The sequence below is a fragment of the Pelophylax lessonae genome, assembly GCF_965119305.1.
Source record: "Pelophylax lessonae genome assembly, chromosome: 5".
NCBI classification, from domain to species: Eukaryota; Metazoa; Chordata; class Amphibia; order Anura; family Ranidae; genus Pelophylax; species Pelophylax lessonae.
This window is the reverse complement of record NC_138772.1, coordinates 310,421,999-310,448,737: the sequence shown is the minus strand read 5'-3', so window position 1 is coordinate 310,448,737 and position 26,739 is coordinate 310,421,999.

Sequence of the window (26,739 nt, the reverse complement as noted above, 5' to 3'; positions counted from 1 at the left end):
AAATACTCCCCATATGACCCTTTTTTGAAAAGTAGACATCCCAAGGTATTTAGTAAAAGGCATGGTGAGTTTTTTTAAGTTGTAATTTTTTTCCCCACAATTCTTTGCAAAATGAAATTTTGTTTATACAAAATGTTCATATTACCAAGTTATTTCTCACACACTGTATAGGCATACTTGCAACTACACCCAAAATACATTCTGCTACTCCTCCTAAGTATTGCAAAACCACATTTGTGAGACTTTTTACACAGCCTGGTTATATACAGAGGCCCAACATGCAAGTAGCACCTTCAGGCGTTCTAGGAGAAAAAAATTACACATATCATTTCCTGACAACCTATCACACTTTTGAAGGCCCTGGAGCACCAGGACAATGGAGAGGCCCACAAAATGACCCAATTTTGGAAAGCAAACACCCAACACATAATTTAGAAGGCATAATGAGTCTTTTTAACATGTCATTTTTTCCACAGGTTTTTGGGAAATGTGGAAAGAAAATGAAAACCCTTTTTTTTTTTTACTCAAAGTTGTCCATTTATTAGATATTTCTAACACATAGCATGTACATAGCAAAAATTACACCCCAAAATACAGTCTGCTACTCCTCCTGAGTATGGCGATACCACATATGTGAGACTTTTACACAGCCTGGCCACACACAGAGGCCCAACATTCAGGGAGCACCATCATTTCCTGACTACCAATTACACTTTTGTGAGGCACTGTAGGGCACTGATGTGGCATGGATGTGGCACAGATGAGCACTGATGTAGCATGGATGTGGTATGGATGAGCACTGATGTGGCATGGATGTGGCACGGATGAGCACTGATGTGGCATGGATGAGGCATGGATAAACACAGATGTAGCCCAGATGAGCACGGATGTGGCATGGATGTAACACGGATGAGCACTGATGTGGCATGGATGAGCACTGACATGGCATGGATGTGGCAAGAATGAGCACTGATGTGACATGGATGAGCACTGATGTGACATGGATGAGCACTGACATGGCATGGATGAGCACTGACATGGCATGGATGTAGCAAGATTGAGCACTGATGTGGCATGGATGAGCACCGACATGGCATGGATGAGCACTGACATGGCATGGATGTGGCATGGATGAGCACTGACATGGCATGGATGTAGCAAGATTGAGCACTGATGTGGCATGGATGAGCACCGACATGGCATGGATGAGCACTGACATGGCATGGATGTGGCATGGATGAGCACTGACATGGCATGGATGTGGCAAGAACTAGCACTGATGTGGAATGGATGAACACTGATGTGGCATGGATGAGCACTGATGTGACATGCATAAGCACTGACATGGCATGGATGAGCACTGACATGGCATGGATGTGGCAAGAATGAGCACTAATGTGGAATGGATGAGCATTGACGTGTCATTGATGTGGAAAGGATGAGCACTGATGTGACATGGATGAGCACTGACATGGCATGGATGTGGCAAGAATGAGCATTGATGTGGAATGGATGAGCAATGACATGGCATGGATGTGGCACAATGAGCACTGATGTGACACAGATGAGCACTAACATGGCATGGATGTGGCATGGATGAGAACTGACATGGCATGGATGTGGCAAGAATGAGCTTTGATGTGGAATGGATGAGCACTGATGTGGCATGAATGTGGCAAGGATGAGCACTGATGTGACATTGATGAGCACTGACATGGCATGGATGTGCAAGAATGAGCCCTGATGTGGCATGGATGTGGCACGGATGAGCACTGATGTGGCATGGATGAGCACTGACGTGGCATGGATGTGGCATGGGTGAGCACTGATGTGGCATGGATGAGCACTGATGTGGCATGGCTGTGACATGGATGAGCACAGATGAGCACTGATGTGGCATGGATGAGTACTGATGTGGCATGGCTGCAGAATGGATGTGTCATGGATGAACTCTGATGTGTCATTAATGAGCACGGATGTGGCACGGATAAGCACTGATGTAGCATGACTGTGGCATGGATGATCCCGGATGGGGCACAGATGAGTACTGATGTGGTATGACTTTGGCATGGATGAGCACTGATATGGCATGGATGTGGCACAGATGAGCACTGATGTGGCATTGATGAGCCACGGATGAGCACTGAGGTGCAATGGGTGGGAACAGATGAGGCATGGGTAGGCACAGATGAGGCATGGATGTGGCACAGATGGGCATGGATGAGGCATGACTAGGGTATGATTGAGGCATAACTGGGGTATGATTGAGGCATGGCTGGGCAAAGATGGGCATGATAGAGGTATGAGGGGGGTATGGATGAGGCAGGGGATGAGCGCTGCTGTAGTCTCTCTCCTCTCACACGCTGTACCGATTGCTGTGTACAGCATGTGAGGAGAGGAGAGAACTTAACCGGACATGTGTCGGTTTGTTGACAACTGCTCGCTCTATCATTGGACGAAATGACCACGTGGTAAAGGGCCGCCTTTCCTTTGCCCTTTACCATGATCCGTGATGCACCAGGTGCCTTGGACCCTGCGAGCATGGACACTCCTGTGTGCGTGCCCCTGGGGCACGCGGGAATCAGTATTCTGGGAGGACGTCATTGTACTTCCTCCCAGAATAAGACGACTGTAGCCGTCATTTGGCTATGGGCTGGTCGGCAAGTGGTTAAATAAATTCACAATTTTATCCAGGAAGAATTACCTCTAAATGGTTGTTGGGAATCTACATCCGATTACACTATCTTGTGCATGGGACTTTCTTTCATCTATTTAACAATGGACTCACTTTTTTATTTCACTTTGTTTGTGAAACAACATCCTTTTTTAATTGATGCTATTAGTAATCTTAAAACATGCCTGATTGTCATGCTGGAAAATCTTTACTAGTGGGGTTCTTAACAGGAAAAAATTAGATTCAGTCCTGCATTTTGATATGTGAAAAAGGCAGGAAATTACACACCAAATAAATCTCTGCACTCTTGGCTCCAGCATTTTATTTTTTATAATTTTTTTCATTAATAGCAGCAGGGTTGTAAAATATGCTGTTAAAATTAACCAAAAAAAATGTTTCAACCTAGAGATTGGTTCTTTATGTTATTTTCAGATTATTTGCTGGTGTGCAACAAGCTGGCTCAGCACCCAGGAATTCACAGGTGATCCTGTGATCAACCACTTACCTTGATCAGTATGCCTATAACCTTCTGGGTTACAGAGAATATTAGGGTAAACTGGGGTTATTTTTTTTTACAAAGTTAAAGTGTGCCGAACAGCATTGGTAATTCCTTTGTTGCCTGAAATTGTTTTTTAAAGCAATATTTGCTGTCTTAAATAGCTACAGTAGCTTTAGTGGCCAGGCAATGTTTCAGAGGTCTGGTCCCCCCAACTGTACACTTCTGCTTGTGCTGGCCCTTACGTCACTACTGTACCCTGATCCCGGGCATAGTTCGTGGGTGGGGTTAGATCTGGGACCCTTTTTGAATAGGCTTTGCAGAAACCCAAGTTTTGGGCCAGCTCTAGGTACTAAACATTGGCAGATGAAACATTGCAGAAGCTTTCTCAGCAAGCATTTCACTTTAAGATATGGAAGATCAGCTAAACTTTTCAGATCCGCTTTTATGCTTGTACTCCTCAATGGCAAAACTCTCATTGTGGAATTTTAAGTCTGTGACCTCATTGGGGAAAATTGTCCTCACTTCCCGTTTCTGTGACACCAGGACAAAAAGTATTTTTTAGGTTGTCACCTGGACAGGAAGGCACAGACAGCAATAAAAACATTGTCAGAAGTTCTAACCCTTCCCCAGTGTACTGACAGTGTACTAAACATATTTTCTAATTTTCTCCATGTCCCCATTAGAGAGATTTCCCATTACTTTGTGTTTGATATACAAAAAGCAAAAGCTGGCATTGGGAGTTGCTGTGTAATTATGGCAATTGTGAAAGCCGCTGCTGTCAAAAAAATTACCACCTGACACAGGGGGGGGGGATTAATAAAAAAATGTCAAGTTCTATCTCAGTTGATGCCATCTTTCAGTTTTTCCGCACAGCTTAGAAAATGAAATTTAAAACCTGATTGGTTGTGCTCCAGTTATGAAAAAGTTTGCGAGAGACCCCTTTTAATGAATTCCCCCTCATTGTTTATAAAAGGCAAAAGATAGAGAGAGTAACTATGTTACTTTTGTATCTAATCTGTTTCATTCATCAACAGAAGTGAGCTTTGATCTGACTATGATGATAGTTAAAGTAATCTATCAGTATAATTTCTATTTTACAGGTCTGTCCCCTATGGGACAAAGTCAATGTTGTATTTTGTCCTATGTTTCCAAGTGTTTTTCAGCCTTAGATATGAGGTCCGACCTACCCACTTCCCCTCCTGCTGCAGATGATCCGACAAGAGTAAAGCCTTGTACACACAATCAGATTGTTGGATGAAAATGTGTCTGTTTTTTGTTGCATGCTAGTCTCATATCGAAAGTGAAGAGGTTACTCAACATACGAAAATTCTCGTACAACAGAATACAACTTCAGAAGTGATGTAATGTGTTGGTTTTGTATTTATTTTTTCGTTTCCAAGCATGCGTAGTCTTGCTTTTACAATTTTTTTCGGGCAAAAACGAATTGAAAATTGGATGTTGTGCTCACATGCTATAAATATTTTATAGAATGCACCTTCAATTTTTGCTGTCCGAAAAGTCGGAATCGGCTGTCGAAAAGCACTATATTAACGATCAGAAAATCAGCCAATCGTTCGTCGTACAAAATTTTACTTCTGATTTTCTTACTGTGTGTATGGGCCTTTAGGCCCCTTTCACACAGGGCGTTCCATTTGTTAGTTTTTCCTCTGTCTGTTGATGGATGAAAAACTGACACCCATGTATTCCCTTAGGCAAGCGGATGTTAGCGAATGATCATCTGTTAACATCTGCTGACACCCTTCATTAACCGGTTGCTGACCGCCGCACGACTATATACTGCGGCGGTCAGCCCCAGCCAGACAGAGTGACGTATGGATAAGTCACTCGCCTGTCACTGACTTGCGAGCCAATTGCGGGCGGGCGCGCGCCCGCCGCGGCTTGTTCACAGACAAGTCAGTGCGTGTGACCGGCGGACCCGATGTCCGCCGTCACACTACGATCGCTCCTGTGAAGGGAGAAAGGCGGAGCGGCTTATGTAAACAAGCCGCCCGTCATTCTCCCTGTGTAAAAATGAAGATCAGACGGTTCTACTATGTAGAACTGTTGATCTTTGTTTTTACACCAATAGCAATGTCCCTGCACAGTTAGAAGCATGCCCCTAGGACACACTTAACCCCTCCCTGTCCAATAAAGTTAACCCCTTCCCTGCCAGTATCATTTTTGCAGTAACAGTGCGTATATATAGCACTGATTACTGCAGTAATGTCACTGGTACCCCCAAAAGTGTCAAAAATGTCAGTCAAGGGTCCGATCTGTCCGCCGCAATGTCGCAGTACCGAAAAAAAAATCGCAGATCGCCGCCATTACGCATTAAAAAAAACCACCAAAAATGACAAAAATCTTTCCCTTTGTTAGTAAACGCGATAACTTTTGCGCAAACCAATCAAAATACGCTTTTTGCGATTTTTTTTACCAAACATAGGTAGCATAAAACAAATTGGCCGAAAATGTTAAAAAATTTTGATTTTTACATTTTTTTTGGGGGGAATTTCATATAAAAAAATGTGAAAAATATTGTTATTTTTGCAAAATTGATGCTCTTTTTTTGTTTATAGCGCATGATCAAAAAAAATCGCACAGGTGATCAAATACCACCAAAAGAAAGCTCTGTTTGTGGGAAAAAAAGGATGTCAAATTTGTTTAGGTACAGCGTCGCACGACCGCGTAATTGTCCGTTAAAGTCACGCAGTAAAAAAAAAAATCGCAAAAAACCCCCTGGTCTTTTAGCAGCCAAATCCTCCGGGGCTTAAGTGGTTAACATCCATTTTTTGAAACTGAAGAAAGCCATATTTTTCTTCCTTCTAAAAAACAGAAGTGGATCTAAATGGATGTCAATGGACAAACAGTCCATATTTGCATCTGTTGTTAGGAGCCGGCACCCGCCGGCGTCCTAATAACCAATGATTCATCAGATCAGTTGATCAGTGGATTTCCTTGCTGACAGCTGAATGTAAAACAAATGTGACCCCCCCCCCCGATCAATACCAGGCCCTATGAGTCTGGTATAGATTTTAAGGTTAACTCCATGCCAAATTATTTTTTATTTAAATGGCATGGGTTTCCCCCCAAAATCCATACCAGACCTTTATCCAGGCATGCAGCTTGGCCAGCTAGGAAATGGAGGGGATGTGCAAATCCCCCCCTCCCTCCTGAACCATACCAGGCCACATGAGTTTAACATGGGGGGTTGCTTTGGGACATGTTGATGGGGACAAGGGCCTCTTCCCCACAACCCTGTCTGGTTGTTGTAGGGGTCTGCAGACAGGGCGTTTATCAGAATCTGGAAGCCCCCTCTATATGAATGAGTATAGGGTACATTGTACCCCTATTCATTCACCACAAAAAGTGTCAAAAATAGATAAAAACAGAGACTTTTTTGACAATTCCTTTATTAATAAACAAAAAAACAAACACGTCCCCCAAAATAAATCCAGCATCAATCATGATTAACGCTGCAGCCACCACCCCCCCAAAAAAAAAATAAGAGGTGCACACCGGACAAAGACTCCAACAGTCTGACAGCTCTGCCATCTGACAGTTCTTAAATGACTAAGGGGTGGGGCAACCTGATGACATCCTTGGGTGACCAAGCCTGCTTGTGATGTCATCAACTGGGGGCCTTCCTGGCCCCTTAGTTATTTTTTTTCAAATTCTTTATTGAAATATTCAAAGATAACAAAAACAAGTGTCACATACGGTAGCATTAGAAAGTGGAGTATGACAGATACATAACTGACTGCAGGTCAGTGAGAAAAGCATCATTGAGCAAAAAAAAACGTAGACCATCAGCATTCCAAAAGGAGAGACAGTAAAAAGAGGACTCCTGTAATCACATAAGTATAAGTAAGTGTAACTCAACATAGTGCGATTATAATGCACCTCAGCACAGCAACAGAGTTGTGGGTCAGAACATCCACTTAAAGATGAGCATCGAGGTAAGTATGCCTCGGTATTCAGTGCGTGAGGCAAATACCTAGATAAACCTTCAAGGAGCGCAAAGAGAATATAATAATATTTTTGCGCTGGGTCCCCGTGAAGGTCCTCTGCAGTTCCCCCTCCCACTTCAAGAGTCCCGGGAGGACAAAGTCCCCCGGGGGCTCCGAAAGTATAGAGTAGAGCTGGGATAGGGCATGAGGCAGGGGGGTATCCCCCGAAATAAGGATCTCCAGGGGCGTCAATGGTCTCTCGAAGAGTGAGCGTGACCCCAGCCCTCGGAGAAAATTCAGCAGCTGAAGCGCCTGCCACCTGGTAAGTAAAGGCCCCTTAGTTATTTAACCATTTAAATACTGGGCACTTTCACCTCCTTCCTTCCCAGACCAATTTCCAGCTTTCAGTGCTCTAGCACTTTGAATGACAATTATTCAGTCAGGATACACTGCACCCAAATGAAATTTTAATAATTTTATTTCTTTCGGTGGTATTTATTCTTCACTGGATTTTTTATTTTTTGCAATATAAGTGAAAAAAGAGGGACATTTTTGAAAAAAAAAACATATTTTTTACTTTCTGTTTTAAAAGAAATCAAATAAAATAAAATTCCGTCACGAATTTAGGCCAGGATGTATTCTGCTACATCTCTTTGGTAATAAAAAATTCTGATCCTCCTCCTTCCCCCGCCACCGTGTCAATAAGAAAGTGCAGCGCGCTTCGCGAATGCGCAGTAGGGAACCGGCTGTGAAGCCAAAAGGCTTCACTGCCAGTTTCCCTTAGAATGAATGGCGCCGGCAGCACCCGGCAGCCAATCCAAAAATCGGCTGCAGTTCCGACATTGCTTGCTCCCTGGACAGGTAAGTGTCTATATTAAAAGTCACACATCTGTCCATGATCATCTGCCACATCTATCTGTGATCATCTGGCGCACATCTGACTCACATCTGGCACACATCCTTTGCCATGTCTGTCAGTGATAATCTGGCACACCTGTCCATGATCATCTGGCACATCTTGTCCATGATCATCTGGCACATCTGTCCATGATCATCTGGCGCACATCATCTGCCACATCTGTCTGTGATCATCTGCCACATCTGTCTATGATCATCTGGCGCACATCTGTCTATGATCATCTGGTGCACATCATCTGGCACATCTGTCCATGATCATCTGGCACATCTGTCCATGATCATCTGGCACATCTTGTCCATGATCATCTGGCACATCTGTCCATGATCATCTGGCGCACATCATCTGCCATGTCTGTCTGTGATCATCTGCCACGTCTGTCTGTGATCATCTGGTGCACATCATCTGGCACATCTGTCCATGATCATCTGGCACATCTGTTCATGATCATCTGGCACATCTGTCCATGATCATCTGGTGCACATCTGTCCATGATCATCTGGTGCACATCTGTCCATGATCATCTGGTGCACATCATCTTTCACATCTGTCCGTGATCATCTGCCACATCTGTCCCAGTGAACATCTGCCACATATGTCCTAGTGAACATCTGCCACATCCCAGTGATCGACATCTGTCACACATCTGTCCCAGGAATCATCTGCGCACATCTGTCCACATGGCTAAAAAAAATATCCAGGGGCTTCAAAAATGTGATAGGTACTCAGGAAATTAAATGTGTAATTTATGCTCCTAGAACACCAGACTATGTAGCTATGTATGCTACTTGGATGTTGGGCCACTGTAGGTGGCCAGGCTGTGGGAAAGTCTCACACATGTGGTATTGCCATACTCAGGAGTAGGGACGAGCTTTGAGTTCGAGTCAAACATAAGTTCAATTCAAACATTGGCTGTTTGCTCATTCATTGAATGATGAACAAATGGGCTTCTTTGCGGGAACTTTGATTCCTGCATTATCATGGACTCTGACCTCTGATTCCAATAAATCACCTGCTGGCCGGCAGATTAGAGCCCACTGCCATCTCATTGCAAGCCTAGAATTCTACCACCTACGCCACTGTTAAGCCCACTTAAGCTGAACACACTCTCCCTAACTTTTATCTCATCCACTGTTTGTAGGGTGAAGTGGGAGTTAGTTAGGCAGAGAAAGTGTGTTCAACCTAAGCGTTCTTGACGGTGGCATAACTGGTAGAACACAAGGCTTGCAATTGCAAGGTTGTGGGTTCAAGTCCCTTGGTGAGCAGAGTGTCCCCCCAATGATCAGTCGTCCGCCTGCCCGAAAAATAGGGAAAAAAAAAGAAGCTCCTGCTTCTATGGATGCTTCCCACGCTCTGAGCGGTTTTGATTTTGACAGCTCTTATATAAGTATCTGACGTCACAAGCCACCCCACAATGCACTGCTCGGGTGCAGTGAATGAATTGCTGATGTCATGTAATTTATTCACTGTACCTGAGCAGTGCATTGTGGGGCGGCTCGTGACGTCAGGTCCCTATCTCATATTCCTTTTGGCATTCCTGCTGTGCGGACCCCACCTATTTCTAAGGTTGGTCGCTTGCTTCCTTTGTCTACACTTATCTTCATTGTTTTACTCTAAGGTCTCTTGGACAAACACATATGTTTCCTCACACCCTATGAGTCACCATATTTATTTCTATTTCTACCAATTACCAGCCCACCGTCCATCCAAATAGACATGGTTTGTAATGATCAGATCCTGACTTCTACTCTTTTTTGTTTTTCCCCATTTGGTCTCTCGCATATTTATGTTCCTAGGAAATTTGGACTTCTTTTCTCCTTTTCCTTCCTGGCCATTGTATTTCTGCACTGGACATGGCCCCGGTCCAGTACTCACCTCCCTGGGGAGTCCCCGGCTTTGGTTCAGTCTTCTCTGACCTAGGCCATATCACCATTGTGCTATGCCTCATCCCAAGGATGACAGTCATGTTTTAAATATAATGGTAAGCCATTAAGCTATATGATTGTATTACACTCCTGTTGAAGATTATTCTAGTATACTAGTTTTATATGCTGGTTCTATGACATGCTTATCTAACTGGTGTATGCTATGTTTTATTATCCAAAATGAATAGAAGGATTACAGGTCTTCGGCCCCTGAAGAAGCCAATATTTGAGGTTTTACACCTCAGCGAAACATTTCGGGCCTATGTGATCCATTGCTACCATCAATGATTCATGTATTGAAGTTGTAATGATTATGCACATGTCTGTGTTTTCATGTTTTTAAACCCATTGTATTTACAATAAAATTCATTTTATATTTACATTATAATTTGGTCCTCATTGGATAACTTACTGCCACCTTTAATCTATGCCTTCAAAGTCCCACGCTTATGGCAGGACGCAGTCCTTTATTTCTCTGGCCTAGGGCTTGACTATATATCGGACGTATTTCCTGCCCAAATTCTTTTATTCTCAGTTATATTTAGGGATGTGGCAATGATTGGTGGAATTATGTGACTCAGTGTTCCTCTATTTTCTTTTTTGTCAGGTCCCTATAAAAGAGCTGTCAAAATAAAAACAGCTCCGAGCGTGGGAAGCGTCCGTAGAAGCACAAGCTTTTTTTGTTTTTCTATTTTTTGGGTGGGTGGGCGGGCGGGCGACTGATCCTCAGGGGGACAGTATTTTTTCATTTTTTTAATAAAGGACTTTTGTCTTTTTTTTGTACACTTTTTGGGTGAATGGGTAGGGGTACAATGTGCCCGATATCCATTCACATGGGGGGTCCGGGATCTTGGGGCCCCCCTGTTAAAGGGGGCTTCCAGATTCCAATAAGCCTCCCCCCACAGACCCCCACAACCACACAGTCCACGGTTGTCGGGAAGAGACCTCTGTACCCATCAAAATATACAGAGATGTCAATAGGCCCTGACAGCAGAGTGCCTCCATCCACTCCCTCTTATGTATAAAGGTGGCCATTCACTATAGAATCCGATTGTACATTTTCCTATAGATTTCCCAAAATGGAAACAAATGACCCATCTATCTATCTATTTACTGTTTATCCAATCAGACAGGTCCTTCTACTAGACCAACCTACATCCCGTAGGCCACATGCGGCCCCAGTGAGGTTAGCAGGCAGCCCGGACCTGTCTGGAGGGATGCTGGGGATGCCATGCAAACATAGCAGCTATGTGCAGCTTACATCGACAAGCCAGGCAAATGCACATGTGAAGAGATGCCGGGCATTCTATGCAAATCTAGTTGGTTGGTGCAGCTGGTAAACTCCTCCCTGTATATATAGCATAAAAAATCTATAATTTTATTACAAAAATATCAACAATTTGTACAATTGATAAGAACAACTTTTACTTTAATCAACCATAGGTACGAATATTAAGGGCAACAATCAGAGGTAATCGAAATGTTATCACCTACTCGTTTCGCTGTCATTGCCACTTCCTCAGGGTTTGAAACGTCTTTGTCTGATATGAAGTGCCTAGTATTCACAATATAAATCTAGAAGCATATAAATTTATGTTAGATGCACATATTATACTTATAATCTTCTATCCAGTAGAGCAGAGGGAGAAGGAGAGGAAAAAAAAACACCACACACTAAACCTGAAACCCAGACGGAACAAAACAACAATATACACATACCAGGTAGGTTCATCATGTCTGGCAAGGCTATAGGAAAGAATCCAAGGCAGCAATGATATCCACTGTGCATTAGGTATCATAGAAAAAGGATGGGGGAAAAGTGCCAGCGATTAACTGTAGTTCTAAAACAGGTATGTATGCATACTGTATATGTCAAAAAAGACCAACAAGAGCTTCCCCACCAGTACAACAAACAAACAAAATACACATAAGAATGTTGGTTTGTTGAGAAACTTTTCCATCACACAAACACAAACAGAAAACCTAAAAGCCTGGGACCATGGTCTAAGCCAACCGTTTTTAACCCTGGGGTGCTTTGAGGTTCCTTCAGGGGTACCTTGGCAAAATGCCTAAAAATTGCCCAAAAATTGTATACAAACCAGCAGATGGATGACACCTGCCTTTTAGTTAGACAAAGCCACAGGTTTTCATTGTGCACCATTATAACCTTCTACCTGCCTGTGTCTTAACAACAAATGGCCATCCCCTGCCCCTATTTGTCTGCGCTGGGGTCAAATTAATTGAGTGATTAGAGGGAGAAGAGAAACATTGCAATACTAGTCAGTACCAGTGTGCAAAAGTGTATTGGATTTAGAAGTATATATAGCATTCAGCGATACACCGGTATCTGTTGCAAGCCACCTATCCAGATATCCTCCTGCTTCCCAAGGACCCAAAACCCATAGAAAGCCCCCACCCATGTTACCCACCTAAATACCAAAAGGGGGCAGGCGTAATGGGGCCTGGTTGAGCCCTCTCCCTACTGGCTTCTTTCCAGGTGCCCTATGATTAGCCATTACTTTTAATTACTTGGCACCCACTTTGCAGACAAAGTACACTTTATATGTGGCATTTATATTAACCTGTGGGGAGAGGGCCAACCCAGCCCACATTATGATACCTGATGCACAGTGGATATCATTGCTGCCTTGGATCCTTTCCTTCACCTTTCCCATACCTCAGCCAGACATGACAAACCCACCTGGTATGCTTCTAGATTTAAATTGTAAATAGTATGCACTTGTATCAGACAAAGAAATGGCTATCCCTGAGGAAGTGGCTACGACTGCGAAATGCGTAGGATATAACATTTTAATTACCTCTGATTGTTGTCTTAATGTTCTCATCTATGGTTGATCAATGTAAAGTTGCACATTTTTAAGATACTGTGTAAGTAAATTATGGATTTTTTTTTACTATGTATGTCACTTATTTAAATGTATATACTGGGAGACCATCCTCTAATACCCATTACTTTCTTTGTCCTTATTGCTATATATATATATATATATATATTATCTCCCAGTATTGAGCTGCTTGAGATATTATAGGTTAGCCTCCCCCATTAATTACTTTAATTTTTATACCTTTCTGTGTCTTACTGGCTCTCATGTCCCAAATCTACATACCAGGAAGTCATGAAGTTTTCTATGAACATAGCAGGGGCTAAGGTAAGGCCTTGTCCCTGGGAAATTAACCAGTAATCTATTTAGGGTAATTAGGAGCAAAAGAAATACTGAAACCTGCATATAACAGCCATAAGTATACAGATGCACACAGTTTAAAAATAATGCAATCTTTATAAAAGAGAAGATTATAAAAAGATTACATACATACAATATACAAACCGGTATTATCATCAAGTGTCCCACAAGAGTCCGGGTGGAACTGTGCACATATAGCTGGGTATACACAGTATAGTAGATACCTCCAAATAAATGCTGCACCAAAGTTTAGTTGTAGAGGTCCCCGAGAATGATGATGCATTTCCTTGGTGGTGGAGACATGAAGACAAGATCTGTGGTGAAGAGGAGACCCTCCAGCTGTTGTCCACCAAGCCTGGAATGCAGCAGAAACTGTGGAATAATACTGGAACTCAGAGTCAGCCTCTGTACTTAGTCCCTAGTAGAGTCTAATATGTCAAGTAATCAGATCACTAACTACCCGAAGTGGATGTCAGATGTCTAATCTGGCTCTAGCCTATGCTGGTTAGATCTCTGAGCTAAAACTAGCAATAGAATCCCAGAATGGACATGCTTAACTAAAATAACCAGGAGCTGCATAAAAAAACTATTTTTTGACTACACGGTCATGTTTAAACATTTCTGAAGAGGACCACTTCTAATTTTCATACTTTTATAGTTTTTCTATTTTACACATTTCACTTTTTTGCGTTTTTTTTTATTTTTTTTTTATTAAATTTTTATACTTTTTGCACTCTTATGCACTGTATTGCTGCATTTACACTTGGACTTTAATTTACGCAGGTGTCATATAATAGATTGTATGAAATTTTAATTATTATTGCATTATATAATTAAAACTTAGACTAATTTGGATTAATGTTTTTTGATCAATACTGTTTATAGTGTGGCTCTTTTTGATATATATTATAATATGCATTTATACACCCAGAAGCTATACACAACAATAGTATTCTACAACATATTAACAAAGGAACCCTTGCCTACTAACCCCTGCTTCTGGTCTGGAATACCAAAAGTCTTTCCATGTGAACATGTGGTCTCTCTCTCCCTTTCCACTTCCACCTTCTGGAGTTTCCAAGCTAGACCCCCAGAGACAGGAACTGTTGATCCATAATGGTATAATAATAAAATGCTTTATTCCACAGAAAAAGTCAGAAATATTGTACAGACTCAATACACACTATGTAGGAAACATTATTAAACCACAGCATAAGAGAAGGTTTTAATTATGACGTCAAATGTATAGTGTATTTGAGCCAGAAATATTTTACAGTTGATGAAAACTATGTAAGCTGCTTTGGTAGACTGCAGAGGAGGGCTAGACCTCCTGGTCTAGATTTTATGGCAAAATAAAAATTTAAGAGTTTCATTTCAGGGACACATCCAAAAAAATGATATAGGCTCACTGCAAAACATGTAAGTAGTTTTACTAGGCTGAAGTTTAAGAGAGAGAAACTAGGCAGACTGTAATGAAGATATCAAATTCAGAATTCACAGAAGAACATCCAGAAATATTGTAGAGACTCCCTGAACAGTAAGTAATCAGTTTTATTATTCCAAAGTTTAAGAGGGAAGACCAGGCAGGTTTTAATCAGGAAATCAAATTTACAGTGTATTATTTCAAAGAGAAAAGCCACAACAATTGTACAGTCAATGCATACTATTTAAACAGCTTTAGTAGATGACGGGTTAAAACAGAGAGACTAGACAGGTTTTAATCAAATAATCGAAATTATAAAATAATAATTCACAGAACATAGACAGAAATATTGTACAGACTATATGCACACTGTGTAAGCAGCTTTATTCAGCCAATTTAAGAGGGTGAGACAGGTAGGTTTTAACCAAGAACTCAAAATTAGAGTCTATTATTTAACAGAAAAACACCAAAAATATTGTACAGACTCGATGCATAGATGGTAAATAGCTTTAGTAGGTCATAGTTTAGGAGGGACAGACCAGGCAGGTATTTTTCAATAAGTCAAATTGGAGTGTATTATTTCAAAGAAAAAAGTCAGAAACAATGCACAGACTTGGTGTATAGTATGTAGGCAGTTTTACTAGGCCGCAATTTAGGAGGGAGACACCAGCCAGGTTTTTATCATACTAGAGTGTTTTACTGGATTGTAATCTGCAATCATATGGTTTACAAGCTTCATGTGACTGTTGCATGCAGCCAGGCCTGTCCACTGTGGCTGGAAATAAAATTTAAATGCATCACTGAGATAGCCACTGATACTCCTTTTTTCAATGATCTGAGTATGGGAGTCAAGCATTGACCCATTACACACCAGCTTAATTAAAGAGGTTGTAAAGACTCAAGGTTTTTTACCTTCATGTTTTCTATGCAGCAGCACCCCCAGCCCCCCCCCCCCACCAATACATACCTGAACCCCATCCCATCCTATCCCGAACACCATCTCGATCTCACAATGAGCACAAGTGCCTCGGCTCTGTGGACTCTGCCTTCCCATTGGCCCCCACTGCTGTCATTCACAACCACTGAGCCAATAAGGAGAGAGACTGGGCGGGGCTGTGAATAGACACACAGAGCTGCAGCTTAAAAAGCAATCTTGCTTGGGTGCCCAATTGCAAGCTGCTTGCTGTGGGGGCAGGAGGGAGGGGCAAGGAGGGCTAGAGAGGGACCCAAGAAGAGGAGGATTGGTGCTGCTCTGTGCAAAACCACTGCACAGAGCAGTTTGTATAACATGTTTGTTATTTAAAATAAAAAAAGAGAGACTTTAATATCACTTTAAGTGGTGTTCTTCATAATGGGTTGCCACTGTAGGAGAGAATCAGTTGGTGACTAGATAATCCAATGCAAAAATATCCCAACAGTGCCAGTAGGAAATATATGCAGCAGTCACAGACAATGTAACTTAAAGATGGATATAGTGTTGAGAATGCTAAAGAAATATAAACCTATCTACAGCTAACATTGTATTAACAGTCTCTGTTTTATCACACTGGCCAGTGAAGAATTGATACATAAAATATATGTATATGTCCACAGCTGGCAAAAAGGTGGCCGATTGGAGCTAGTTTACAATTATTATTATCTCACTCTCTAATCCACAGTTCAGATACAATGTATGTTCCCACAAGTGCAGAGTAGGTGGCTTGCCAGATTTTAGGCCAGATGCCCAGTTTAGGTTTTCTCTGTCTCTGTCCTAAATGGGATTTTGGAACACACATTCCTGAATAAATCAGCTAAAAATGTGTTTGGGATGTAATCAGCCCTGTTGATGTTGTGTACACGGTGTTGGCTGAAACAGATTATCCCCTTTAAGTTGAAATAGTGCTTTGGAACTCTGAAGATCAATTTTTCCAGTTTAACCACGCCCAATACCAGACACTTTCACCCTCTTCCTTCCCAGGTCATTTTTCAGCTGTCATTGCTCTCACACTTTGAATGACAACTACTCGGCCGTGCAACACTGTACCCAAATGAAACTTTTATAATTTTTTAAGACAGACAGAGCTTTCTTTTGGTGGTATTTAATCACCATTGGGTTTTTTATTTTTTGTTTTATAAATAAATAAAAAAAAATATTGAAATGTTTGATTAAAAAAACACATATTTCTTAGTTTAAGTTGTAACTATTTGCAAATATGTAAATCTTTCTTCATAAATGTAGGCCAAAATGTATACTAATACATTTGTTTGGTAAAAAAAATAACCCAAATCAGTGTATATTTAGTCTGTGTGAAAGTTCTACAAACCATGGTATATACAGTACATTTGAAAATGTATCAGTCCTGATGTACTAACTGCCTATCTTATGTCATGAGGCCCTAAAATGCCAGGACCGTACAAATACCCCCAAATGACCCCTTTTTGGAAGGTAGACAGGCCAGGGTATTTAGTAAGAGGCATGGTGAGTTTTTTGAAGTTGTACTTTTATTGTCTCAACTTTTTGGAATATGTAGAATTGAAATTAATTTGTTTCACAAAGTTGTAATTTTGACAAGTTGTTTCTCACATATGGCATAGACATACTTCTAATTTTACTCCAAAACACATTATGCTATGTCTCCTGAATATGGGGGATACCACAGCCTAGATGCTTAGAGGAGCCCAAAATCCAAATAGCGGCAGCAGGCTTTCAAGGAGCATAACTTAATGTTGTGACTACCCAACACATTTTTGAAGGCCGTAGAGCAACATGACAGTAGAAACACCTACAAATGACCCCATTTTGGAAAGCAAACACTCAAAGGTATTTTCTGAAGGGCATAGTGAGCCTTTTGAAAGTGTAATTTTTGCCAAAAGTTTTTGGAAAATTCAGGAAAGGAAAATATATTTTTTATACAAAGTTGTCAACTAATGATTAAGGATAACACACATCATAGGCATACTTAAAATGACAGCCAAAAACACATTATGCTACTCCTCCCATTCATGGTGATACCACATAAATCCTAGGAGCACCTTCAGGCGTTCTAGGGGGATATATTGCATATCTAATCTTCTGACCTATTTTTGGAGGCCCTGGAGAACCATGACGACAATAGAAGCACCCACAAAATGATCACATTTTGCAAAGCAAACACTCCAAGGTATTTTTTAAGAGGCATTGTGAGACTTTTGAGAATGTTTTTTGCCACGTTTATGAAAATGCTGAAAAAGTATGAAAACTTGTTTTTTTTTTTTTTTCCAACACAAAGCTGTCAATTTAATAAAAAAAAATACACTCCAAAACACATTTTACTACTCTGTCTGAGTATGGCAATACCATATGTGTGGGATTTTTTCACTTTTTGGACTGATTATATATTTGACATTGTATCTTGTGTATCACACAATTCAACCAATTGTATCAAAACAAATGTACTGCAATGGTTACCTCTAGTGATCAGGGAATACAGCTTAGTGTAGGGTCATCTATAGCAGTCCCATTTCCTATAGGCCAAGCAAGCCTAACTTACTGGTACATGGCTGCCCCCAGCAATGACATGTTCGCTATACAGGAAGTACAGTAGGTTGATGAAAGGAAGAACAAATTAGTCCCTGTGGTTTTGGGAGTGCAGGTGTCTGCAGGGAATTGCTGGGATTGGTGTCTTACAGGAACATAGTCAGTTGGATGTGCAGATGAGCCAGTTCAGGCCACAGGCAGAGACATGGTCAGCAAAAGGCAAAGGATTGTTCCAAGAAACAGGCAGAAACACTGTAAATAAACAGGCCAGTACAGGCAGCAGGCAGAGGCAACACTGCCCTGATGTGGTAGTGATCAGGAACATTGTTGCTCGCTGCACTGGTCTGGTGACACTGGGGAATGGTGTGGCAGCAATCAGGAACACTGCTGCTGACTTACACTGGTCAGGTGATACTGGGACTGGTGTGGGGACAATCACGGACACCATTGCTGGCTTATCCTGATGGGGTGACACTGCAACTGGTGTGGCGGTGATCAGGGACTATATGACCATTGTAGTGATGATCAGAGACACTAACTGGTGTGGCAGTAATTTGTGAGAATATGATTATGGTGGCGGTGATTAGGGAAAGTATGACTGTTGTGGCTGTATGATGGCTCTATAGGTAATCATTTCTGACAGTTCTTGGCTATATTCATACAGCCATTGAGAGCTACTCTGATAGCTGGTGCTTGCTGACTACATGTGCCACTCTCCTTTCACTTCCCTCTCCTCACTTCACTGTGCTGCAGCAACTGCCACTCAACGCTTAACTGTGGTGTGAGCATGCTCTGGTGAAATTATTTCCCCCTTCCCTTCCTTTCAGCTGTGGACTTGAGCCAATCAGAGAGCAGAAGAGCTTGAGCCAATAAGAGCATAAAAAGAGAATATTTGCTGTGTAGTGGTGGATTATGGGGGCTACTGGTGCTCAGTGGAGGGAAAAAAAGGGCACTGGTGATCAGTAGGTGGAGATGATGGGCATTGGTGCTCAGTGGGAGATGGGGGGGCACTGGTGCTCAGTGGTTGGACAGGAGGCACTGGTGCTTAGTGGGGAATGAAAGAAGGCACCAGTTCTCAGTGGGGAGAGAAGGGGGACACTGGTTCTCAATGGGGGGGACAGGGGGGAACTGGTGCTTAGTGGGGGAATAATAGGGGGCACTGGTACTCAGTCAGGGGAGATGAGGGGTCCTGGTTCTCAGTGGAGAAAGAAGGGGGACACTGGTGCTCAGTGGGGGGGAGATAGGGTACTGGTTCTCAGTGGGGGAATAAAATGGGGCACTGGTACTCAGTCAGGGAGATGAGGGGTTCTGTTGCTCAGTAGGGGGACAAGGGGGGACTGTTGCTCAGTCAGGGGAGGTGGGGGGTCCTGGTGCTCAGTGGCAGGGGGGGCAAGGGGGCATTGGGGCCCAGTTGGTGGAGGTGGGGGGATCCTGGTGCTTAGTGGTGGGAGATAGGGGCACAGCCAGCCAGTGGGGGAGAGGGGCACTGGTGCTCGATATCTGGCTGCTTGATTCAATTGGGAATCCTGTACAAGAATTATCCCCCCCCCCCCTCACTGTTCTTGTCTGCTGATCTTTCTCCAGACAGATGCAGTGACAGCTCAGAAGATCACTGCTGCTATGGACAAGCCAGACGTGGGATCCTCTGGAGGGATGCTGGGAATGCCAGTACAGTGATAGCTCAGATTATCATTGCTGCCACTTGTAAAAAAAAAAAAAAAGGACCAGCAACAAAAGAAAACTTCCTCTGCTCACTTATTTGCCAGGCTCTGACTGATGACTCATCTATTACAGAGCCCATAAGAGGAAACCAGGGGTGGAAGTCTTCCTTTGCTGGCACTCTTTATTTGCTTGGCTAAGCTGTCACTGCACTGGTATCCAATGTTACCTTTAAGGTGCGCGGATGCGCAGTGTAAATGACGGTCCCGTGCAAGCACCTATTTAGACCGCGCAGCCACAGACGTGGCAGCCGGGGAGCAGAGCGTGCGCCCCGAGAGCACGCCCATTGTGTGACAATAGCGAATGAAAATTCGCTATTGTCACACGGATCCTCCTCCTGGCCAATCAGGGAGCAGGTCCTCCCGCTTCCTGATTGGCCGAAAGGCCAACTTCATGCCATTGGCCGAGGAGGAGGCGCCGGGACTCGGGAGGATGGATACGCGGGAACTGAAGAGTGACCGTGACCGTGCGTGAGGTAAGTGCACGGGGGGGGGGCTCGCGGGGGGAACGCTGACCCAGACCCTTAAGACCTTCTTTTTCAGGGTTATTCCAACTGTGACAGACAAAGCCCCTAGGGTCCAGTGTCATTGATAGGTATGACAGGGTCACCCTTGTAACTGATGAGTAGAAAAGGTCCACCAGAGATAGGCAAGTCAGAAAATAGTACATCGGAGTGTGGAGCCTGGAAGAGGCATAGATAAGAGCTATCATCCCAATATTTCCCACTATTGTGATCACGTAAACAAGGAAGAAGAATGTGAAGAGGAATGGGGCAAACTCTTTTTCTTGAGTAAGACCAGACAACTCAAATTTGATAATTTGTGTCTTGTTTACATCCTCCATTTTCTTCTGCCCCTGTATTGGTAAAGAAAAAAAAAAAGCCCCTCATAGTTTCAGAGAACAAACTATTTGTAGCTACATAGTTTGTTAGCAGGGCTACCAAGGGGCCAGGATGTTTAGTTCCTTCTCAGCTCCAGTGTCCAATGCAGACCCACATTGCCTGCCCCATGCATATGAATGGTGGGTTTTAAACTCCATTATGCCATCCCACTGGTCTGCCTGTCCCTGATTGCCCATCACACTATCACAGTTGCTGATCACCACCATTACTAGTATAGTGTCTGTCCAGATCAGAATCCTGGTCACTGCCAGAAGAACATTTATTATTACTATTACCTTTAGACTGAGCAATTTCATCAAAAATCGTATATTGTCACAAAAAGTGCATGTTGCCATTAACTAATGGGCTACAGTTTGATAGAATATTAGTAAATCGTATTAACTGTTCAACCAATTTTACAGTATAGTATACTGTAAAATTGGTTGAACAGTTAATACGATTTACTAATATTCTATCAAACTATATAGCCCATTAGTTAATGGCAACATGCACTTTTTGTGACAATATACGATTTTTGATGAAATTGCTCAGTCTAAAGGTTTGCGCTCAGAAATTTTTTTATTTTTCTCAGTACAGTAAAAAATTAGAAGGAACATTGCTGGTATCCCTCCCGGGGCACATGCTCCCCCTGCCCCTTCAAGTTTCGGCCCCTGGCAATCACAAAAATCAAACAAGCTGGATTTGGCTTGAACCCATGGTTGTCTAAAAAAAAACAAATTTTACCGCTAATTAAACAATGGTATACTTGTGGTGAGTAGGAACAAATGCATTTCATGATATTGTCTGATGTTGTACTGAGAACATATACAGCAGGTTCAGCCCTTAAACATTTCTGTAATAAGGAAGGAATTGCAGTTAACCTCCTGATAGACTGTAAGTGTATTTATTGCATTATATAATCCAGAAAGTATACTGTAAAACAGAGTTAGACATCAATGTGCAAGAACACGTTGGCATTGTCTTTCCATATATTTAGAAATGTAAACTGTTACCTCTGTATTTTGCTAAATATTAGAGGCAGATTTTTTTTTTTTAATTATTATTGAGGGCTATGAAACTTGTTACTAACATCTTGTATTTGTAATTTAAAGTTGATTCAAGGGGTTTTATCTATAAATTCATATACAATACTTTAGCACTAGGTGGTGCTGTTAAATAGAAAAAGACAGTTAAATGAGGGACAGGCATCAAAGGAGCCTATTGGTAAAATTAATTGAAATAGTTACTTTTCTTTTTGTAGAATGTTGCCCAATTTTACTGCCAAATCATGTTTTGTTTTGCTCTAGTCTGTAAAACTCTGACAAGGAAAGGTATGATGTGAATTAAAAACAAAAAAATAAGTTGCGAAAAAAACATTTTGGTAAATGAGATTAAAAAGAATGCTGTCAGTATGAGAAACGTCCCAACATTAACTTCCTTTTAAGGAAAATAATGAATGATGCTATGTTTAAAGCAATCAATTATTTTGGCAATAAATCTTTTAAAAAAGATCTTATTTATTTAATAATTAACAGAAAATAGCAGAATAGATTTGGCAGGATTATTTACATCCCTGAACTATAGAGGGAGGAGTAGAGAAGTATAGCAACAGCTATATAAAAAGTCACAAATGTCAGAATTGGTTATTTCAGTACAAAAAAAAAAAAAAACAAACAGTTATAGAAAATTTACATTTGTTTAATTAGGCATAAAAAGTTAAATCATTTTACAATAGAATTACAGCTTTGTTTTCATGCATTTTCACTTGGATTACCAGTTATCATGTGTTTTCAGGTACTGCCACTGTCATCAATAGGCACTGTAACATGCACTGATGCATGCAAAAATGGATAGCTCTCGTCATGGTGTCACATTGTAGAGAATTGTCACCATTTAAAACATTAAAACTTGCCGACTGTCGCACGACTATTTACGTCGGCAGTCAGACCCTCACAGGCAAAGCGACGTAGGGCTACGTCGCTGGCCTGTAAGGGTTTTGGGAGCGAGCGCCCGCCGCCGGATGCGAGCTCCCGCTCGGTCACGGACTCCCCTGCGCGTTTGCCTGGTGGACCCGATGTCCGCCGGGCACTCGCGATCGTCCGTGACAGCGGGAGAAAGGCAGGCGGCTAGTGTAAACAAAGCCGCCTGTCAGTCTCCCCTGTGTGAGAATGGTGATCAAACGGTTCTACTATGTAGGACCGTTGATCACTGTTATTACACATCAAGCCACAGCCAATCACAGTTATAAACACGCCCATAGGGACACACTTAACCCCTCCCTCTCAAAAAAAAGTTAATCCCTTCACTGCCAGTGTCATTTTTACAGTAACAGTGCATATGTATAGCACTGATTACTGTAGTAATGTCACTGGTAACCCCAAAAGTGTAAAAAATGTCAGTCAAGTGTCCAATCTGTCCGCCCCAATGTCGCAGTCCCGCAAAAAAAAAAAACGCAGATCGCCGCCATTACGCGTTAAAAAAAAAACAACAAAAATGACAAAAATCTTTCCCTTTGTTAGTAAACGCAATAACTTTTGCGCAAACCAATCAAAATACGCTTTTAGCGATTTTTTTTACCAAACATAAGATAAAAAAAAAAATTGGCCTAAAATGTTAAAAAATTTAGATTTTTACATTTTTTTTGGGAATTTCATATAAAAAAAAAATGTGAAAAATATTGTTATTTTTGCAAAATTGACGCTCTTTTTTGTTTATAGCGCATGGATCAAAAAAAAAAAAATCGCACAGGTGATCAAATACCACCAAAAGAAAGCTCTGTTTGTGGGAAAAAAAGGACGCCAAATTTGTTTAGGTACAGCATCGCACGACCGCGCAATTGTCCGTTAAAGTCAAACAGTGCCGAATCGCAAAATAGGCCCTGGTCAGGAAGGGGGTAAAATCTTCCAGGGCTTAAGTGGTTAAGTTGCACTAAACAAAATATATATAATAAAAATGAAACCCTTCCTTATAAACAGGGGAGGACTGGCAGCCTTGGGCCTGGGAGGCAAGTCCAGTCAAGTGGCCCATTGAACCACCGAGCTCACCATCTATGCCCACCTGGTTTATAACTGATATTGATGTTATAAAGCAAGACAAATATGATACAATGTGGTAACATAATTTAATGTTAATAGCAACAAAGGAGGTTTAACAAAAATAATGCATCAATGCAGCCTCACCAGTGCCCATCAGTCCAGCCTCATCAGTGCCCATTAATGCAGCCTCACCAGTGCCCATCAGTCCAGCCTCATCAGTGCCCATTAATGCAGCCTCACCTGTGCCGATCAAGGCATCCTGATCATTGCCCATCAATTCAACCTGACCAGTGCCCATCAATGCAACCTGACCAGTGCCCATCAATGCAGCCTGATCAGTGCCCATCAATCCCGCCTCACCAGTGTCCATCAATGCAGCCTCTCCAGTGCCCATAAATGCAGCCTCACCAGTGCAGCCTTATCAGTTCCCATCAATGCAGTCTGATCAGTGCCCATCAATGCAGCCTCACCAGTGCCTATCAATGCAACCCGATCAGTGCCCATCAATGCAACCTGATTAGTGTCCATCAGCTCAGCCTCAGTGAAAGAAGATTATTGGTGAACCCAACAAAAACTGTGCAAAATGAATGTGATGTATAAATAAACACTACTCATATCCATAAATGTGTTTAAGGTGAAATTGCTTCCACTCTGCGAGTTGCAAAATCAACGTGAATAACGTGACAAATGAAAAAGTGAAAAAATGTGGTGCTCAACAGTTTGATAAAACACAAAATAAATTATTCCAATGTGCAAACGTTCATGCAAAAAAACAGTCTCTAGTGTCCAGAAGAAAAATAAAAATGGGTTAAGCAAACAGCCAATGATGGAAACACAGACTTGATAGGAGTGAATCTCAAAAAAGCCTCCACCTCCACACGATCACCCAGTGAAATGTAAAGGTACTACTTACCAGAACCACTGGACCCCTTAGTTATAGGGGGTCAAACATGCTTATTGATCCACATCAGAACCGACCTTGCACATCCCCCTCTCACACAGGCGAGATAGGAGAAGCCGCACCATGCCTGCGTTCCTTAGACTGGGAACGTGAGACCGTAAACTTCCGGGTCTAAGGAACGCAGGCGTGGATCGGCGTCTCCTATCCCCAGCAAACTGAAACTGATCTTAAGGCTTTTCATTGTTCGGATTGTAGTAAGTGCATTTTATATCAATAAATGATCCTTTGATGAGTAATATTGCACCATGAGAGCCTGTTTGTCATTTCTCTCCATCTATGACTTGGTTCTTTAATGCTCCATCGATTTGGCTACACACTGTCGCCTGTGTGAGAGGGGGATGTGCAGGGTCGGATCTGATGTGGATCAATAAGCGTGTTTGACCCCCTATAACTAAGGGGTCCAGTGGTTCTGGTAAGCGGTACCTATACATTTCACTGGGTGATCGTGTGGAGGTGGAGGCTTTTTTATGATTCACTCCTATCAAGTCTGTTTCCATCATTGGCTCTTTGCTTAACCCTTTTTTTTTGGACGAATGTTTGCACATTGGAATAATTTATTTTGTGTTTTATCAAGCTGTTGAGCGCCACATTTTTTCCCTTTTTCAGCCTCATCAGTGTCCACCAGTGCAGCCTCATCAGTTTCCATCAATGCAGCCTCATCAGTCCCCATCAACGCAGCACCACCAGTGTCCATCAGTGCAGCCTCATCAGTGCTCATCAATGAAGCCTGATCATTGCCCATCAATGCAGCCTCACCAGTGCATATAAGCTCAGCCTCATCAGTGCAGCTTGATCAGTGCCACCTATCACTGTCCATCAGTGCCACCTACTAGTGCTGCATATCAATCCAGCTTAATCATTGCTCCTGATCAGTGCTTACCATTGCCGCCACATTCTCTGCCCTGCTGACCACGTCCTATGTCCCACTGACCCCCATCCTCTGCCCTCATGTCCCAGGGTCTGATAAGGAAGCCGCAGCCATTCATTGTGAACAGCTGTGGCTTCCTCATCAGACCCTGAGACAAGAAAAGTATACTGTGGCTGGGGTGGGATACATTTAGATGGGGGGTGCCCGATTTAAATCTTGCCTAGGGTAGCACAAAAATAAAATACACCACTGGACACTGATGCATTAGTGACTAGTGTCAGTCATTAACCCCTTTGTGCTGCATTAGTTGTACCAGTGTCAGTGTTTATTAACCATTTCATGCTGCACAATACAGGGGTTAATTAACACTGACACTGGTGCCACTGTCACTAATGCAGCACAAAGGGGTTAATTAACTGCCACCGGTCACTAATGCATCAGTGGCCAGTGGCAGTACATTAACCCCCTCCATGCTGCATTTTACAAACAGCATTGAAAATTAACCCCTCCCCTCAATGAGTTAATCACTTTAGCCAATTCACACAGCTACAACACTGATACACAACATTGCCTTAGGTAAGGTGTATTTACAGTCTCTGAAAACTCACTTGCACATGGCTTCACTGGACTGGCACCTCGCAGTTCTTAACAGAAGCACTCACCTCTGTCCTTTCTTCCCGCCTCCTGGCCTCTGGATGACATCACGCTCGGCCAGGACTAGGAAGTACCTGTCGGGTGGAGATCACTCCGCCTGACAGGGAAGTGACTGGACTCACCAGTCAAAAAGGCCACTTGCTCCGCACCGATTCCACCCCTGCAGACAGGCATGACACCCGCCAGCCGCCGCTACATTGTATTACAGTATACTTGCAGAGCTGCAGCAGAGCAGTGATGCTCCGATCGCAAGTATAACACAATGTAGCGGCGGCTGGTGGGTGTCATGCCTGTCTGCAGGGGTGGAAGTGGTGCGGAGCAAGTGGCCTTTTTAGGAAGCATCAGAGCGGCCTGGAGGGCAATTGCCTCCCTGCCCCCCGGCCCAGTCCGCCCCTGCTTATAAGTTAGTATAATGTGCCTGTGCCCTTTGTTTAGATAAAAAAAATCTTTGACAAGTAAGTCACTGGTTCACCCTGAAGTCACCAAAAGTGTGGTGGAAATGATCTGCAGGCTCATAGAGCTTTTGCACCCTTGCCACA